Source organism: Lolium perenne, chromosome 3, assembly GCF_019359855.2.
Source record: "Lolium perenne isolate Kyuss_39 chromosome 3, Kyuss_2.0, whole genome shotgun sequence".
NCBI classification, from domain to species: domain Eukaryota; kingdom Viridiplantae; phylum Streptophyta; class Magnoliopsida; order Poales; family Poaceae; genus Lolium; species Lolium perenne.
In genome coordinates, this window is record NC_067246.2 from 179058043 (window position 1) to 179071997 (window position 13955).

General features: G+C 41.5%; 1 long non-coding RNA gene across 10 annotated transcripts; it reads right to left on the bottom strand.

Annotated features, from left to right (window-relative positions):
• Nucleotides 1-2220: 2220 nt before the first annotated feature.
• Nucleotides 2221-9020, bottom strand: LOC127342728 (uncharacterized). 10 transcript variants are annotated; one of them, XR_007876856.2, is made up of 7 exons: nt 8598-9019; nt 8166-8222; nt 7470-7644; nt 7256-7360; nt 5612-5830; nt 5385-5484; nt 2221-4217 (listed from the first exon to the last, which is right to left on the bottom strand). It is a non-coding gene; the product is annotated as an uncharacterized lncRNA (long non-coding RNA). The 10 variants fall into 10 exon arrangements; XR_007876857.2 differs by having other exon boundaries at nt 2222-4217; nt 5734-5830; nt 8598-9018; XR_007876853.2 differs by having other exon boundaries at nt 2227-3416; nt 4144-4217; nt 5385-5830.
• Nucleotides 9021-13955: the final 4935 nt, after the last annotated feature.

A 13955-nucleotide genomic window follows, 5' to 3' on the forward strand; every position in this document is an offset into this window, starting at 1 on the left:
TTGACGAAATTCCCGTGTGTCTTCAAGAACGTTTAGTCATCATAAGTACAACAACCGGCTTGTCATTTGCTCCAAAAAGGAATGGGTCACTCGCTGCAATTATTATTACTGTATTTTATTTACCCATACTCTATTTTTCTGCAATACCAAATATCCCTGAAAACCTGTTTGCTAGTGTTTACGGTGAATCCTTTATCGAAACTCCTCGTCAACATCTTCTGCTCCTTGTTGGATTCGACACTCTTATTTATCGAAAGTACTACGATACAGTGGGTCATCAATGAGCAATACATGTGTAACAGAAACTCCTTGCACAGATGATATGCTCAGATAGCCCAATCAAATATAGTGTAACGCAATCAAGCAATCAAGCTCTGGAGGCAATGCCAAGATGAAAACAAGAAAAATGTCTATTGCTATAATAGGCATCTCTGTTTAAAATAGCCTGGCTATAACCTGGCTATAGCCTTCTGCGATGCCCGCGGCTACAGCTAGAGCCTTTAAAGGCTAAGTGGAAATAGCCGCTAATAGCCTGGATATAACTATTTATCCCTAGTTTAGCCTATTAGAGGCATTCTTCCCGCTCAACAGGCCCAAAAGAATTTGACCCAAATTTTCAGAGCGGCCCAATTTATAAAGACCACTATATCATGAACTGCTACTACTTAGTGATGTTGTAATATTTGGAGATAACTATGTCCTTAACTATCTATGAACTATGTTTTTGCCATAACTATATGTGAACTATGTTTTGGTTATGCGCATCTCTTATGTGACAATGTTACTATGGTATATGTGAATTATTGATCATATATACGATTTATATGCTGCCGTAATATTGGATTTTTCCCTATTATTTAGCAAATCGGATATATGGTCTTATCGCGCTATAGCCTGGCTATAACTTTTTATAGCTTCAGAAATCTCCGCGGTTATAGGCTATAGACCGCTATTTTAAAAAGTGATAGGCATAAGACTAAACTTACAGTGCTAGGACGATCTAGAGCATTGGCCATTGGGTGGTAGGATCAAACAGCAGAAGGCTTCAAATGGCTGTGATGGCTCCTAGGTTGTTAGGGTATATTTTCTCTTGATGTCTAGGACTGAATAACTCCATTTTGTATCATAAATTCTGAATGCAACAGATGATATGGAATAAGAACCATACTGATCTCAACAGCAACAGAAGATCATTGGTTGTTTGCACGACGCATCATATCTCCCTTCCATCAAGCAGCTGAAACAAATATATGTGTCAAAGTTGCGTGCATAAGGAGAACTGTTCTGAGTGTTGCATATTATCCTACAAAACTTGACATGTGCTATATCCAGGAAACCAATGAAACATATCTTACCTTGTCACTCATTTTCTCCAATGCGCTACATCACTTCTTTTAAGGAACTTGAGAAAGCTGCATCCTTTGGATTTCCTAGTCACATGATATATGCCATATTACTTTCAGTGTATGACACATCCATAAAAGAGGAAAATATCTAATCAGCGCAAACCCAAAATATGGTCAAAACAGATAGGTTAGCACTTCAGGTAACACTCCCATGCTGGAGAATACATCATTCCGTGCACTTTGTTGGTTTCATAGGATAGAACATACCTGCAACTCAATGGAAGAAATAGCAGGTCATCAAAAAATCTTGAATTATAAATCAGCAATACTACTGGAATGTTCAATGTTATGTAAATTATTCCTACAATTATTTTAAAAGCGACCCTGTTTTAAATTGGAGACAATCTTTGTATTTGTGTGAGCGTAGTGGCCCATAGATTTAAGAGTGGCAACATAACTTTCATGCAAACAACTCAAGTTACCTTCCTCCAACTCAAGTATGTTGCAGCAATAACGTTGGATCATGCTTGCAGGGGTGGGAAATTCCGATGCCCCATTTAGCCATACCTACCCTTGAGTGCTATCTATATAGAAAAGGATATGGTTTCCATTTATGATGAACTGATAGAGAAAAGAAACAGCCTCGTTGCATCATGTGGTGGAGTAAGTACAGCCCAGTTCGCAACAATTATCCCTTCTTTTCCGCCATTAATTAAGTTTAGTGGAGTAAAATGGCACCGGAAATGGAAAAGGTTCTTGTGAGGAGGTTTAGTAACAGGTATTGTGCTGTAAAAATGTCTCAACAACCAATACTACTTTACAACAATGAGAGGGGCATCGATCTGCCAATTGAAGTTATCAGGAAAGATCAGGTTTTCTTTTTCAGATGAGAGGTATTATGTGATGAGAATAAGTAAACACGTTACTTAATTTGGGATGCAAATTTAATAGTTGTCATAAATGGAGTCTAAATAGTAGTTCCATTCCAACAGTTCAAGAGAGAAGCTCAAGAACATCAGTTTGTCCCAGTTAGGTGTACAAATCAAGCCATGAATACACATTAACTGCTCTCCATTGTGCTGTCTTACACATATCCCATTTTCCCCAGATTGCAGTTTACTAAGTAGCTGCTCTTTCTTCAAAGCTATGAGTAGCTCCGGACCAGCTGAGTGCGTCGGCTCGTAAAGGAAGAGAGCTACCTGAAGAAGATAACATAAGTCATCAGATATTGTGGAAAATAAACACATAATGTAACATGGAGGTGACAGTTTGACCTGTCAAAATCAATACATAGCGAGTACAACAGAATGAAATATTTGGCATCAAGTACTTTCTTCAAACATCAACACTATGAAATAACCACAGTAGATCTTACCGGATAGAAGTCTTGACTATCATAAAATATTTGATTTATTTTGCAGTTCCATGGCATGTCATCAAGCAAAAGATAACTCGGTTGATTCATTTCCGCAAACTGCCTATCGTAAAATATTTGATTCATTTTGCAGTTCCATGGTATGTCATCAAGCAAAAGATACCCCAGCACGAGTTTTTCTACACTTCAGTACATGGAGCATATATATGTGACATTAAAAAGTGATTTAAGAGAAAAATGAGCACCCTTATGTGGCATTTAGACTCTGCTGCACCATACACCAAGCACTTCCTGTAGCTGTTGTCTTCAGTGTTGTCTAATAGTCTGAGCCAGTGTGTATCTGGATTAGCCAGCGTGTTTTGAGACTTACTAGGAAGTGTGTCCGTTAGTTGATTTTGGTGTCTGCAGTTCAGAGTATACATCCTCGACTTCTTGGCATATTGATACTAAATTGGTCTGCAATTTGGAGTATACATCACATCTTTGATTTTACACAATATAGAAGCAACATTGACTTGGTATAAGAAACATGATAGATAAATTGAAGAGAAATGGCTATTTTCGTAGGTAGGTTAGCAGATAATATTTCACATCTTGGTGCAGGCCCTCTCTTTCACCAGTTCAGATATTCTTCTACTTCTTACTGTCAGCCTAACTTGAGTTGTTGCTCATGATGTAATTATGGTGTTCGTTTTCTGTCAGGAAAAGAGTTCAGAATCAGTGTGAGCTATAGTACGGGATAGTTTGATGTTTGACTTGGCAATTGGTAGAAATAATTCCTTGGTTTACTTTTTCTTCTCATGTGCCCACTACAGGCAGTGAATGGACAGTGAGTTGCTACTTGTAATGTAATCCCGTTAATAAATATTGCAAACATCAATAACAAAAATAGATGAAATGCCACTTATATGATTGATTCTGTCTAAAACATCTCATGCAACAGACAGCGAGGATAACTGCAGTAGAGATGTACTGTCTATAAGGGATGCATGGTGAAAGCTAGCTATGTTGAGTACGGCTGAAAGCAAATATCAATGGGTTGCTATACAGATGTAGAGGCAGAGATTTATAAAAGGATAAATATAAATAAGGAGCACCCAAAAAGGACAGAGAATTGGTATATAATTAGGGTGGGCACCACATCAACTTGTAACAGGAATAATGGCTTCTTCTGTTTTTATCTTCCATGATCATTGTGGCCTGCCTCTACAGGTATATTATCTCTACCAAAAAATGCATGGGAATGTGAATGTGCTACATAATTTAACATGGCAATCAGTTCATTTACAGCAGCATATAACATCTACATATAGCAAATGGTGGGGAGGAGAGCGTTTAGAAAACTGCAATTCGATGTCACAAGATATATATCAGCTGAAGTTTAGTCACATATGTATACCCAACAATGGGGCACCTCCTCACCGGTCAGTGGCAGGCCAATTGCTGCCCAATGAAAAAGCTATCAAACGGCATGTTACTCCAAGTTATGCTCTGTTCTGCTTGCAACACACACACACACACACACTTGCATTTAAGTCTGTATCCAATGAAAATACCAAATGGCGACCTAATTGTTTACATAAACCAATAATCTTACATGATAAAAAATCAATGGAAAGGTGGACCAAACCTAAACTAAGCTACCACATGTGCTTTATACAAGTTTACATAAACAAAAGATGCACGCACCAAAGAAGTCCTCGAGAGCAGCCTGAACTCTGAACTAAGCTAGGTTTGCAAATTATCGTTATGGTATGAAAATGATACTGATACCTACAACAGAAATCAGATCTTCTGACAAGTAATGAAATCTACACATCTTGGTAAACATAGATGCATGTTCTTCGGCAATCCAAAAATATGCATGTCCATCGAGTTGGAACTTTTCTCCATCAAATATTTAACAAAGAACATAGAAATGGGAGTAAATTTTTTAATACATCTGAATACAAAAAAAATTGAGATAAAAAAGGGAGAGTTAATTGTGAGTAAAGGAAATAACCACTATGTATAGAATAACACATGCTTCTGCGCATAAATCTATGCAGAGAAAAACAAGATTCCTGGTTAATCCATACTCAGATAAGGAAAAGCCAAATTTCTTTTGTTTTTGTAGCATGAAGAGATATAGAAGGTTTCTTTATCAACAATCTGATAATTAGCAGGTGAAAATAGGTTAAAACAAGCAACCAGTCAGTCAGATATTGCTTCCTCAAAACATTAAGAAAATATCCGCCCTGTTATCTGAGCTTTGTACTAACAAATGCATGAAATTTGTATTTCCTAAGTATTGTTGATGAAGCTAGATCAGTATTTTCACTATTTTGTATGATTAACACCTATCGCACTGTTCTCATAATAACCGAAGCTTGAAAAACTGCCACAACCTACATAGTTAATGGAGTCAAATCTGGCATTCTGAAGACCGATAAGTTCCACTTCACATATTGCCATGTTATATATTAAATTTTCCATGCGAACAACGCTAAAGATGGAATGACTTTTCTCCGAATGATGCAAGACAATGACAACAACATAATCCACCAATCAGAGGTCCTGTAAGAGGGTCATGTTCTTCTTGGCTATCCGTAAATAGCTAATCCCAAATTCCCAGTTCAGCACAAAAGTTAGATAAGAGGATGGGGCATGAGATGGTAACATACCTTGCAAGCTAAAGGCGGCAATACTCTATATGTGTCCAAATCATTCCATAATCAAACATAACAGGCACTCTTCATCATCGACACCAACCGTCTTGCTGGCCTGCAGCGGTAACAACACAGACCAAAATTTGTAGAGGGGAAAGTTCCTAGAAAGATACTAATAAAAAACTAACCCAAAGCATAACTATCTGGAACCGTTAAGCAATGCTTTAAAATTCATTTGATACCTCTTCCATCATTCACTACAAAATTTCTAAAGCAAGTTCCTGTGTAGATTAACATGTAATGTCTGAGCCTAATACAGAAGTCAGTGCGGACAAAACAGTCAATAGAAAGTATGAGGCGATACATTCTTAGTGATGAACTCCAGGTGGTTATCTGCAACAAGGCGACACCGAAAGGAACCTAGCCCAGAACCTGCACCTCGCTGCGATTCTCCACCAGCCCTGCAACAATTGGTGACAGAAGATATCAATATGGTACTCCCGGACCTTGATTGTACTCAACCAGTAGATGAACAAGATGAAGAAATGGATGAACAACTAATGGATGAGCAAGATGCTGGAGTAGATGAAGAAATGGATGCAGGAGCTGGTGCTACAAGTATAATTGTTCTATATTATCTCTATACAAACAGTATGCCACTCAATCATTGTGTTTTGCTACTTGATTTTGAACTGATACAAATTTTGAAATGATACCAAATTGAACTGATATGCTGGAGCACAGTAATGGCAGAATGATTGCCTATGTTTCGGCCATTGGAGTATTTGCTAGAGGCATAGTAGTATTTGCCTATGCTACACTTGACATGATCGAAAATGGATGGGATAAAATTAGAAGTAACAAGTTCAACTGAATATTGCAATTTTATCTACTGCGATTTCATGCAATTTATATACTGCAATTGAACTGAATATTGCAAGTTTATCTACTGCAATTCAACTGAATATTACTCCCATAACATGCTGGACAGTAAATAAAAGGAGTACAAGAAATGGATGCACAAATACAATCCCATAACATGCTCAATCTAAATAATAGCACGACATGTAGATGAGTTTGCAACAACGTCATAGTGGGTTGTGTCACCTCTGATCTGTGCAGCAGTAGATATCTACACTACCAGTAGCTACTAACATGCAAAATAATAGCACAACATGGATATACATGAGGCGACAAATAAAGAATATATGGCTATCTTGGCCTCTCAGCAAGTACCAGTAAAAATGAGCTTGATTTCTTTTAGGCTAATCAAATTGAATATTGCAGTAGAAGTAACTTATGAATATGAGACTATAAACAAGTTCAACTGACAGAATAATATGGAGTATTGACACAAGTTGAAAATTGCATAACACAAAAAGTTTATTTAAGCTGGAGTATAAAGTTTCAGTTAATTTTGAACACTGAAAAAGTTCAGTTAATTCAAGCAGTGCAAGCAAGGCAATCACTCTCATGTTCATACTGTAGTAATACCAACGAAGACAGAAAAAAAGAAAAGAAACTGGCAGCTAGTTTAAGCAGTACTTCTGCAATTTGAGTTACTGCTCCCAGAATTCACAAAGTACTGCAATTAGTTTACAGTTGACAGCTAATCTCAAGAACTACTCAATGGTAAGGGACAGCGGCGCAATGGAGGGTTATCTGTTTCCCACAATTAGAATGATCAGTTTTTGTTTCTCACAATTAGAGTTCTCAGTTTCTCTAATAATGAAGCAGGGAGTAATTCTCAATGCCAGTTCCTGATTTATCTTATATGCCCAAAAGTAATGTGTTTTCAGCTAATTGTCTACCGATAATATTAAAGGTATTGTAAATCCATATTAGTGCAGAAAAGGGAGATAAACAGGAAAGTGGTGGAAATAAACCTTGTAGCTTCTGGCACGAACACTTTTGTTGCATTTCCAATTTCTGGGAGCCAAGCGACTTCAATCGCCTCGTTAAACAGTATATACTCCTTGTGGGAAGATGATCTATTCAGTGAATTTTAACTGAGAGAATGTAAACCTTGTGGGAAGGAGTAGACCATCTAAACCCAGTAAAGAAGAACATAACTGACAGAGAAATGAACCAAAAACTTACCCAACATGGATATTCCAAACCCCGGTGCAGCATTTGGGAAATGCCCAAGATCAATTATTCCAAAATATATGTTCATGTTGGAGTATACACTGAGCAATAGAACCATATTGACATGCTTTTGGTGGTGCAGTAAACTGAGCATGAGGACCTCAGTGAGCTGCTTTATAGCAACAACCTGCAACAGATGCTTCAAACATTTCAGCTTTAAAAGTGTCACAGTCACACCCCATCACATGATCTAGGAGAATCAGAATGAAAAGATATGTTGTGTAACATCCGAAGACAAATTTGCTAGCTCGCTAATGACAGAAATTTCTCAAATCAGTGTGCATGTGCATAAGAGAAAAGCTCATAAGATTAACGGCAATGTACCAAATGGGTGAATTGCAACGGAGTACTGTCCAAGTGTAATTCAGCTACGATGTACTAATATGAAGTGTTGAAGATGAGCTATTTTGTATGCATTGTAAATTGTTGTCACCCCATAGTGTTATAAGCTATAACAAGAAAAATAGGAGAAAATTATGTATTCAGACTGAACAACATTATACATCAAGTATGACTCACCAAAAAGAAAAAAGAAATTACTGAAATTTTACGAGTGCTCATAGATACATCATGAAAGAATACAAAAATCAATGTTAGCGTTCATCATGAAATATCGACAGGCAACAATAATGGTACAAGGAAACACACCTGTCCACTGATGATAAAAAAGGATACCCAAATTCCAATAACCTGTTGATAGGAAAGCTATACCAAACAGAATAGCATCAGTGTCTTAATTTTCATAGGTGGGAATATGCACAAAATGGAAATTGATTTCAATGTCTTAATTTTCAGAGAATAGCATCGGTGTCTTAATTTTCAGAATAGCAATCAGCAGGAATATTTAATCTGAAATCTGCAATGGAGAGGACATGGGCACGCTGTAATCGTGCATCTTGAGCAGCTCCCAGTAGCTAACTGTGCACACACGGGAATGGACACCCAAAATTAATCTAAAATTTTCAGCTAGCGTTAATCACTGATGGGATGCAAAATCGAGAGACAAGATCCTAGCACTTGGCAGATCCACGGCGCGCACAAACCAGGAACAATAAGTGACGGGAAACAGGGGGTTCTTACCTGACGCGGACGAGGTCGCCGGCGAAGATGTGGCGAAGCGCCTGCCGCTGGTGGCCGGCGTCTCCTTTGCTTCTCTTGTACTCCGCGCCAGATCTCTCCTTCCTCGCCTCAGCTCGGCGCCTTGTGAGGCAGGCTCGTAAATTGAAGTCGGTGCCGGTGCCAGTGCCGGTGCCGCCGCACGCAGCTCCAGCGCCGGCGCATCAAAATGCGATATCTTTTACATCGATGTCGCTGTCGCATCCCTCGTCGCGTCCTGCTCCAGCCGGTAACAGGAGGAGTGGCGTCGCTGGTACGGGAGTTGTAGGCGGATGCGGGAAACCCTGCCGGCGGCGGATCGGGCGGGGGAGAGCCAGGAGTGAGACCTGTCGCGGCGCGACGCGCGCGAGGGCATTTTGGGAGTCCCGGAAATTTCGTGATCGTGACGAAATCTGTTCTTGAATTTTGTTTGGATGACCGAATTGGAACTGGAATTGAATTAGTCTAAGAATTTCAAATTTAGGATGGAAATGAATTGGTTTCCAATTTTAATTCTCTCGTTTGATGCGTTTGTAATTTGTTGTTGGAATTAAAGGGTGTACCCAATTCTAATTCTGTTTGGAGTGTGTGTCCAGGTTGCGATCGCCATGTCTAATTATACAAGGAGAAACGGGAAGATGAATGCTCATTCCGCCATGGAAGTTTCTTATTCTTTCGTGGTATGTGCGTTGTTCTCTGCAGGCCTCCATGTCGGTCCTTTCTTTGAGGGAGCATCTTCCGCGTGTCGAGGGTTGTTCCTCGGCAGGCCGACATGGCCATCGTGGGATTTCGATGTCAGGGTAAGTCTAGCTTCAAATTCCTAGACGTATTTTGTGGACGAATAAAGCTCTTGTTGCATTCTTTTTCTTCCTCATTAATTTCTAGCCCAGATTCTAATTCCGATCTATATTTTCTCAAGGATCAACGGTTCAGGCGAGCCCTTCCCCATACGAGGACTTGCTACCGATATGGCCACGGCAGATCTAGGGCCGACCGAGGAGATCTCCCCCAGCCTAAGGAGGGACGATGTCACCGATATGGCCGCTGCAGATCTAGGGCCGACCGAGGAGATCTCCTGCAGCCTAAGGAGGGACGATGTCAGTAATTCAGCATTGCCTCTAGATGTTGTTATTTTCATATTATCTATCGGCTTGCTCATGATTTTCGGTGTTTATTGTAGTTGAGTACGCACACCTCAAGTCTCACAGAGAAGAATTCCCCATCTTCTCGGCGAACGCGACAAGCTTCGGCGGGAGATCGCCCAATAGCACGATCTCCAGGAGGAGACTGTTGCGAAGATGAATCGGCACAATAGTCGCCTCCAGTAGGAGATGTCTAAGAATACGGAGCTACGGCTTCAGCGCTAGCGCCTCCTTGAAGAGAACATGTTTATGAAGGAGATATGCCCAAGAGGCAATAATAAAAGTGGTTATTATATATCTTTATGTTTATGATAAATGTTTATATATCATGCTATAATTGTATTAACCGAAACATTAGTACATGTGTGATATGTAAACAACAAAGAGTCCCTAGTATGCCTCTTAACTAGCTTGTTGATTAATGGATGATTAGTTTCATAATCATGAACATTAGATGTTATTAATAACAAGGTTATATCATTGTATGAATGATGTAATGGACACACCCAATTAAGCGTAGCATAAGATCACGTCATTAAGTTATTTGCTATAAGCTTTCGATACATAGTTACCTAGTCCTTATGACCATGAGATCATGTAAATCACTTATACCGGAAAGGTACTTTGATTACATCAAACGCCACTGCGTAAATGGGTGGTTATAAAGGTGGGATTAAGTATCCGGAAAGTATGAGTTGAGGCATAGGGATCAACAGTGGGATTTGTCCATCCCGATGACGGATAGATATACTCTGGGCCCTCTCGGTGGAATGTCGTCTAATGTCTTGCAAGCATATGAATGAGTTCATAAGAGACCACATACCACGGTACGAGTAAAGAGTACTTGTCAGGAGACGAGGTTGAACAAGGTATAGAGTGATACCGATGATCAAACCTCGGACAAGTAAAATACCGCGTGACAAAGGGAATTGGTATCGTATGTGAATGGTTCATTCGATCACTAAAGTCATCGTTGAATATGTGGGAGCCATTATGGATCTCCAGATCCCGCTATTGGTTATTGGTCGGAGTGAGTACTCAACCATGTCCGCATAGTTCACGAACCGTAGGGTGACACACTTAAAGTTGGATGTTGAAATGGTAGAACTTGAATATGGAATGGAGTTCGAATATTTGTTCGGAGTCCCGGATGAGATCCCGGACATCACGAGGAGTCCCGGAATGGTCCGGAGAATAAGATTCATATATAGGAAGTCATTTTATAAGATTTAAAATGATCCGGGAGGTTCTATGGAAGGTTCTAGAAGGTTCTAGAAAAGTCCGGAAGAAACCACTAAGGAAGGCGGAGTGTAAGGGTATTTTACCCTTATCCATTATTTTGGTATCTATGACACCGTGCTAGAGTATTTGGACTAATACATGCCTACAAGATGACTTTCAGGTATTAGCCAAAGAGGTATGATGGTGTAGCAATGGAACAAAAGGCAACAGGAGACCCCCCAATTCGACGAAAAATCAGCTAGTTTTTCTGAGCCTGGCCGGTCACAGATCCGGTCGGACCGGCCCTGGCACCGGGCAGCCCGGTCACCAACCGGACCCAGAACCGGTGCCATCCGGGCAAGTTCTAGTAAAGAAGAGAAGCTCTCCGGTGTGCGTCCGGTCACCAGCCCGGTTTAGAACCGGCCGCTCCGGTCCACGGTCCGGTCTGACCGGGCGCCAGACCGAGCGGCCCGGTCAGCAACCGGGTTCTGCGCCTGTGACATCCGGGCGACATCCAGTAAGCCCAGAAGCCTGCCCGGTCAAGTCCCGGTCCCAGCTCCGGTTGGAAACCGGCTGGCCCGGTCTCAGGTCTTGCCTCGATCGGCCGTGGACCGGCCTTTGTCCGGCGCCAAATCCGGTTGACTGGTTTCTCGAAGAATCTGCTGATGTGGCAAGTGACCAACGGCCGTATTTCGAAGAACACTATAAATAGGTCTTCTCCTACCTCTGAACAGTTAGGCACTACACTACAAGCTGTTCTTGAGCTCTCTCTCTCTTACTCCATTGCTAGAAACACCAAAAGCCTCAGATCTCCCTCCTCCTCCACCCAAACTCAAATCCCTCCGGGGAATCATTAGAGGAGGACCCGATCTACCGTTCTACCAAGCCAAATCTCATTCCCCCTTGTATTCATTGAGAAGCTTGCTTCCTAGGGTTCCTTGGAAACCCTAGGTAGGCAAGAGGAGTCCGGAAGCATCCGGGCTGTGGATTTGCTCCGGGCAAGATTGTGAAGGTTTGGAGGCTACCTCAAAGTCTACCACAAGTGAGTGAGCTATTCCTTCGTGGGATAGGCTCCGGAGAATAGGGTGAGCCTTCGTGGCGCGGGGAATCCTTCGTGGGACCTCCACTCCTCCAAACGTGACGTACCTTGTTGCAAAGCAAGGGAACACGGGAATACATCCTCGTCTCCGCGTGCTATCGGTTATCTCTAACCGAACTCCTTACTTGTGATTTAATCGCTCGTGAGAGCCTTCGTGCTCGAGTTAGTTGTATCCTCATATAGGTTGCTTCACCTAGTTTGCATTAGGCTCATCTTTATATTCCGCAAAGCCTAATATTGCGAAGAAAGAATTAAAATTTGTAGAAACCTATTCACCCCCCCCCCCTCTAGGTTTACCATCTCTATACTTTCAATTGGTATCGAGCACGGACTCTTATTAAGGGCTTTACCGCCTTAAGAGTGAGATGGATAAACTCTTCGAGGGTCTAGATGAAGACTCTAACCTTTCGGTTAAAGAGATGAAATCTAGATTCTTGGCATATGAGGCCGAGAAGAAGAAAAAGGAGGATGAGCTACAAAACCAAATGGCAGAAATGACTGTCATGCTTAAGAACCTAACTGCGGGTGGAACTTCTAGTGGGGCTTCGGCCTCTAAGGAATCCTACCATGATGTTAACCATGACTATCCTAGAAACACTTCACCCATGCCTCATATAAACCATAGTGGGACCGTTCCCCATTACGATGGAACTCACTTTCCACATTGGAAATCTGCTATGGAATCTCATATTCGCAGCTGCAGTGTGGAGCTATGGGAGCTCATTGTTCATGGACATCGGGAGCCACAAGATCCTACTCGGTTGACCTCCACCGAGTTCTACAACCGTCAACTCAATGCATCCGCACGTGACAAGATTAGAAGTGGCATCAACCGCAAGCTTCTTGATCAAGTCGATGACATTGTCTCCGCTAAAGAGTTGTGGGATCGGATCGTAGTACTCCAAGAGGGAACCGATTTGATCCAATCAGCTCTCTATGAGACCGCAAAGCAAGAGGCCTACCAATTCATGATTCGAGATGGAGAATCCATATTTGATGCCTATGCTAGGCTTGGTGCTCTGAAAGTAAGGGTCAAGGGACTTGGTGTTGAGAAGTATAATGACGGATTTGAGATGAACGAAGCCTTCATAAAATCCAAGGTCATTGCTATGATTGCCGTCAAACAAGAAGACACCAACCTTGGACTCAACTTGCAAATCATGACCAAGAGTGCCGATCTCAACTCCGATGATCTAGTCTCCTATGTGGCCGCCAATGAAAGCATGGCCAAAGCCGGAAAGAGGCTCAAGGCAATGAACCGTGTTGATGAAGCCTCACACAACCATGAAGCGTCACACAACCTTGCTCTCAAAGCTAGAGCCGACCATGAAAGCAAAGAAGACTATGAGATTGGAGAAGATGAAGAGATGACTTCAACTAGTGACATTGCTACCGACTTTGCTTTCTTTGCCAAGAAGTACAAGGCAAAGTTCCCAATGCTCCTCAATGACAAGAAGAAGAAGAGAACTTGCTACAATTGTGATGAAGATAACCACTTTGCAAATGAGTGCCCTTATGAGAAAAGGGTAGACAAGCCAAAGTTCATCAAAGGGGTCAAGCCAAGATTGAAGCCGAACCCAATCAACGATCGGTACAAGAAGAACAAGGGAAGAGCGTTTGTTGGGGCCGAGTACTTGTCTGATGAAGAAGAGGAAGATGAGGAGAAGGAGGCCGGAGTGGCCGGTTTAGCTTACTCTAAGCCCGGGTCACTCTTCACATATGACTACTCCAAAGATTACTCCACGGGGAATGATGTTGGCTCTTCCTTCATGGCAAGAACAACTCAAGATGATGACTCCGATGACTCTCCCTCCTCTCCAATCATTGGCTCTTGTCTTATGGCAAGGGAAACCAAGGTAATGGAACCTCCACCTTCCCTAT